We start from the raw sequence: 6,614 nt of genomic DNA, 5'->3' as shown, positions 1-6,614 counted from the left end.
GCATACACCCCCACCCTCTTCTTACCAGAAAGGTGTTTGTTTCTGTCGGCGCGATGCGTGGAGAAACCCGTTGGCTGCACGGCTTCGGATAGCGTCTCTCCAGTGAGCCATGTTTCCGTGAAGCAAAGAACGTTACAGTCTCTGATGTCCCTCTGGAATGCTACCCTTGCTCGGATTTCATCAACCTTGTTGTCAAGAGACTGGACATTGGCAAGAAGAATGCTAGGAAGTGGGGCACGATGTGCCCGTCTCCGTAGTCTGACCAGAAGACCGCCACGTTTCCCTCTTTTTCGGAGTCGTTTTTTTTGGGTCGCTGCATGCGATCCATTCCGTTGTCCGGTTTGTAAGGCAGAACACAGGATCCGCGTCGCGAAAAACATATTCTTGGTCGTACTGATGGTGAGTTGACGCTGATCTTATATACAGTAGTTCTTCTCGGCTGTATGTAATGAAACCTAAGATGACCTGGGGTACTAATGTAAGAAATAACACATAAAAAAACAAAAAACTGCATAGTTTCCTAGGAACGCGAAGCGAGGCGGCCATCTCTAGAAGCCCCAGCCTCCAGCAGTCTCTTCACAGCCTCCACATGGCCCTTAGATGAGGCTTTGTGTAGCGCTGTCCTTAGGAACTGTAAAAGAGAGGGAGGGCAGACCGGATTGGCACATTCATTTGGCTGCCTGTTACGTGTCCTATGGCATCGTAAGACTAGGAATATATTGGCCCTCGGCTGCCTGTTACGTGTCCTATGACATCGTAAGACTAGAAATATATTGGCCCTCGGCTGCCTGTTACGTGTCCTATGACATCGTGAGACTAGGAATATATTGGCCCTCGGCTGCCTGTTACGTGTCCTATGACATCGTGAGACTAGAAATATATTGGCCCTCGGCTGCCTGTTACGTGTCCTATGGCATCGTGAGACTAGGGATATATTGGCCCTCGGCTGCCTGTTACGTGTCCTATGACATCGTAAGACTAGGAATATATTGGCCCTCGGCTGCCTGTTACGTGTCCTATGACATCGTAAGACTAGGAATATATTGGCCCTTGGCTGCCTGTTACGTGTCCTATGACATCGTGAGACTAGGGATATATTGGCCCCCGGCTGCCTGTTACGTGTCCTATGACATCGTAAGACTAGGAATATATTGGCTCTCGGCTGCCTGTTACGTGACCTATGGCATCGTAAGACTAGGGATATATTGGCCCTCGGCTGCCTGTTACGTGACCTATGGCATCGTAAGACTAGGGATATATTGGCCCTCGGCTGCCTGTTACGTGTCCTATGGCATCGTGAGACTAGGAATATATTGGCCCTCGGCTGCCTGTTACGTGTCCTATGGCATCGTGAGACTAGGAATATATTGGCCCTCGGCTGCCTGTTACGTGTCCTATGACATCGTGAGACTAGGGATATATTGGCCCTCGGCCCTGTTACGTGTCCTATGACATCGTAAGACTAGGGATATATTGGCCCCGGCTGCCTGTTACGTGTCCTATGACATCGTGAGACTAGGAATATATTGGCCCTCGGCTGCCTGTTACGTGTCCTATGACATCGTGGACTAGGAATATATTGGCCCCTGGCTGCCTGTTACGTGTCCTATGGCATCGTGAGACTAGGAATATATTGGCCCTCGGCTGCCTGTTACGTGTCCTATGACATCGTGAGACTAGGATATATTGGCCCTCGGCTGCCTGTTACGTGTCCTATGACATCGTGGGACTCCCTATGCCTGTTACGTGTCCTATGACATCGTGAGACTAGGGAATATATTGGCCCTCGGCTGCCTGTTACGTGTCCTATGACATCGTGAGACTAGAAATATATTGGCCCTCGGCTGCCTGTTACGTGTCCTATGACATCGTGAGACTAGGGATATATTGGCCCTCGGCTGCCTGTTACGTGTCCTATGGCATCGTGAGACTAGAAATATATTGGCCCTCGGCTGCCTGTTACGTGTCCTATGACATAGACTAGAAATATATTGGCCCTCGGCTGCCTGTTACGTGTCCTATGACATCGTGAGACTAGGAATATATTGGCCCTGGCTGCCTGTTACGTGTCCTATGACATCGTGAGACTAGGAATATATTGGCCCTCGGCTGCCTGTTACGTGTCCTATGACATCGTGAGACTAGAAATATATTGGCCCTCGGCTGCCTGTTACGTGTCCTATGGCATCGTGAGACTAGGAATATATTGGCCCTCGGCTGCCTGTTACGTGTCCTATGACATCGTGAGACTAGGAATATATTGGCCCTCGGCTGCCTGTTACGTGTCTATGGCATCGTGAGACTTGGACTATATTGGCTCTCGGCTGCCTGTAATTCAATATTTAGTATGTCAATCAATGTAGCTTCTGGCATGTCAAAAGACTGAATGAGATGGCAGTCGATGTGTCATCATAAGAGAGACGTGATGCAGTACTCACATGATCACTGACGTTGGGGTCTCCTCCACCTGACAGGTAATTCTCAATCACAAGCAACTTATTCTCCATTGCTGCTTTCAGGAACGTGTCTTCATCCACTGTGTCGGGATATGTGACAACAAAAAGAGACTTGTTACATTAGCTTAGTGTAGTTTGACTTGTTTTAGTATATTGTTGGCCTTTTGTATTGAATTCCCTCTTCTTGATTATGGTTAGGAACTTTAAGCCTGAGGAGAGAGAGATTTGTGAACAGGAAGTGGTGGGACGTTACAATGATCTCTGGCTCAGGTTCTTTCTTGTTCTGCACCTTCCTCTCCCTCCTCCTCTTCCTCAGTTTTCGCGATGTTGAAAAGGTCATCCACGGTCTCTATCTTCACCCGGCCTGATTTGTCTGTCTGAAAAGGAACAAGGTATACAGTAGGTTCATTTTAAACAGATGATATGGCTTGGAAGCAATCAAGCATTGGAAGGTGAGTAGAATGTTCAGTGTTTAAAATTGAGTACAAAGCACATGAGGTGCTATAAAAACTCACATTGAGATTGACAACTGTGATCTCCTCCTGAGTGTTGTTCTCATTCTCTTCTGGGATGAAGTCTTTGTGTGACCTCTGGGCATCCTGTTTCTCCTGGTTGACGGCTGCCTCGTACAGACTCTTTGAAAACGCTCCTGACAGGTGCTCGCCTGCCCCCTTCCCCTCACACCTCTTACCAGTGACCTGGGAGAAAACAGATTGGATATGAGATGACCCTCCTCCTAAGCACTACTTTCTATTCCAAGAGAGGAAAAGGGAGAATGGAGGTCAGGTAGCCATTCACACAAAAGCCTTCCCTTTGTGAGATGTTTCTGTCATAATCAAGGGCCAAAGAAGGATGGATGTTGCTAATAGAGCAGTGTCCAACCCATTTAGAGACTAATCAAAGTGAACCCTGTGAGGTGACCAACTGATGGATTATTTTGGACCAAATGAAAACCATCACATTTTGTTAATTGTAGGATCTTAATTAGAGCCAGTTTGTTACAGGGTGAAAATAATCCTGCAGCAACAGGAAATGTGCATTATAATTCATGGACATTTCTGTAGGGGTTGATACATTTTTCATGAAGGACAATTGGAAATGAACAACTTCAGAAGCCTTATTAAACCTCAAAAACAACACCATATTAAATGTTTTATTTGACTTTATTATTTCATTCCAAGTCATCCTCTCATCTCTGTCAGACAGCCTGTGCTGTCTGATAAGATCACTATTTTAGTAGTTCTTCAGTAAATCAGGCATACTTCTATGACTGCTGAATACCAACTATCAATCACTTAGATCTTGTATTTTCAGGTAGAAATACCTCCGAGAAGCAACTGCTCTTGATCATGCGTTCTTCTCCTTTACAGGCATCTCCTATACAGGCATAAACACAGACTGGACAAGTAGGCGTGCAATGGATTATATATTTGAATAACAATGTGTTCTTAACTGGCTTGCCTAGTTAAAAAACAAACAAATAAATACATGTGTTTAATTACCATGTTTTCTGCACTGTTGAATGTTGCCTGTTGGAATCTACAACTCTACTACATCGCACAGTTTATCTCAACAACAACAAAAAATATGCAATGTGTGCATTGAGCTAGTCGAAAAGAACAGAACGAAATGAAATTCTAATAATCGAACTGAAACAAAAAAAAAAATCTGAAATGTCAGAACTAACGGCTGCCAAGAGGGACTACTACTTGGATTCCAATTAAGGCTTTATATACCCGTTTTAGCCGAGAAATAAACCTTTCACAAACTTATCTCAGCATGTAATGACACTCTCCTAAGTGTCACAAGCCTACCAACCAGAGACTGATACTATCAGTAACAACATCCAGACAGACCAAACCCAGAGGAAATCATCGATTTGTTGCCTAACTGATGCAGAGTGAATCATCGTGACACCCGAGAAACAACCTACCAGCTTTTTCAACGCTATTCAGTCCCATATCTAGTCCGTCTGTGTGGTGAGTAGTCCAGTGGCTCAACTTCCAAAGTGGTCAGTGTCAATTCTGTTCTGAGTGAGGCTGAGATCCATCATCTTTTATATAGCTTACGCGCTTGGTATTGGTATCTCTAAAAACAGAAATTAGGTCATGGTTTCCCGCATTCAAGTGGCACCCCTTACCAGCCCGGGACATGGTGTCGGTTTCCACTACTTACCACAGCAACAAAGTCAAAATAGGCTATATTGGGTGGTATGAAAACTAAAATTAGCTTTTTGGTCTTAATTTAAGGCCAGGGTTTGGCATAAGGTTAGAAATGTGGTTGAGGTTAGGGTTAGGTTTCAAATAAGATTTTAAGAAGAGAAATGCAGAAAGAGGTTGTTTTTTAAAAACTTTGTGGCTGTGGTAACTAGTGATGACCCAAGGTGTCTAGTCAATCGTCCAACCTGGCATGCGTCCCTGGTATGCGCTGATGTCACCATTGGCGGCGTGTAAGAAAATAATTCCTAAACTTCAATCATTCGCACTCTCCTCATATATAAGGCGACATCGCATAATGCCTGCCAAATGCCAAGTCAGATTTACCGGGCGGCGGGGGACAAAACGGCTCAGCTATGTGCTTCCGTTTGTGATACCCACTTGCGTTTGCTAGGAAGAGCTGAGCTGATTTACTCCAGTTTGATATGCACGAGGTCATACGGTAAAAAAAAAGTACACGAAGAGAGGTCCTTAACGCATATATGCCATTTTAATACTGTAATGACCTGACTAGATCATAAATGAACAATTGTCCAGACAGAGGCTTGAGTTTGCGACTGATTGTTTATTAAACCAACTTTACATTACTGTTTGGGCCATTAGCACACGTGATGACAGATAACCCACAAGCCAATCAGACCTTCTCTTGGGAAGCCCAGACGTAAGAGAGAGAACAAAGGCTGAACCTGGTCTTAACTTCCAATGCTCCACCCCCTGCCCAACCCCCCTCCACGCCACTCCGCCAACCACCAGGATGCCCAGCATCAGAACATTCCAGGCATTCCCGTGATTGGCAGATAGCAGGTTGATTGACATGTCGGACCCCGCGAACACCGGGTACTGGTCAGTACAACACAACCACCTCCTAGCCTAACACATAACACACAGCTGTCTGTGCGGGTCGCTACAATACAAAACGAAAACAGCCACAAAAATAAATCGAACCAAATTGTATTTGTCATTAAGTGTAGACCTTAACTGTGAAATGTTTACTCACAAGCCCTCAAAACCTGTTAGGGATCTTGAGTCCCATTTGGGAACTTTCCCTCCCACGTTCAGCTGGTATGTGGCGCATGGAACGCAAAAAATATTCTTAAAAATATTTAACCTCCACACATTAACAAGTCCAATAGCTCAAATGAAAGATAAACACCTTGTTTATCTACCCAGCAAGTCAGATTTCTAAAATGTTTTACGGCGAAAACAGCACATATTTATGTCAAACCACCACCGAAGACACAGCTAATTTGCATAGCCAAGTTAAACAAAATATGCAATCAACAAACGCAGGATTAAAAGAAAAATAATTCACTAACCTTTTGAAATCTTCATCAGATGACAGTAATATAACATGTTACACAGTACATTTATGTTTTTTTTTCAATAATATGCTATATATATCCATAAATCTCTGACGCATTGTTCAAAAAATGCTACTCAAAATGTCCTGAGAAATGACGATAGCTCCGGCAGATAACAAGCAATACACATCATAAACTTTAACTAAATATGCATGTTCTACATATATATAGAAAGATACATTCTAAATGCAATCGCTGTTACATTTATTTTTAACGCACAGAATTCGGTTCACTAGGCTATAATATGAGTCGGCGCTCAGAAATTAGCATGATGGCTCCTCTATCCTGGAGTCCACAGAAACCCAAATTTAACACATAAATATTCCCTTACCTTTGCTGTTCTTCCATCAGAAGACCTGGAAGGAATTATACTTACCAAAACAGCTGTTTAGTTGTGAAGTCCGTGTCTTTCGTTAAACACGGCATATTTTTGTTGAAATGCAGCCAAAAGTCATATTACATGTCGACTAAACTTGTCAAACTATGTTCATAACCAAGCTTTAGCATGTTATAAAGGTGCACAACAATCCTCAGGACGAACAGAAACACACGCGGCTGCTTAATCAATCTTGGAAGAGAGA

At 44.0% G+C, this 6,614-nt stretch overlaps 1 pseudogene; it reads right to left on the bottom strand.

Moving 5' to 3' along the window:
• Positions 1 to 323: 323 nt before the first annotated feature.
• Positions 324 to 4,609, bottom strand: LOC135538374 (ankyrin repeat domain-containing protein 1-like; annotated as a pseudogene).
• Positions 4,610 to 6,614: the final 2,005 nt, after the last annotated feature.

Source organism: Oncorhynchus masou, unplaced genomic scaffold, assembly GCF_036934945.1.
Source record: "Oncorhynchus masou masou isolate Uvic2021 unplaced genomic scaffold, UVic_Omas_1.1 unplaced_scaffold_9488, whole genome shotgun sequence".
Lineage (NCBI taxonomy): Eukaryota > Metazoa > Chordata > Actinopteri > Salmoniformes > Salmonidae > Oncorhynchus > Oncorhynchus masou.
The sequence above is the reverse complement of the archived record's forward strand: the minus strand, read 5'-3'. Positions and strand labels throughout refer to the sequence as shown.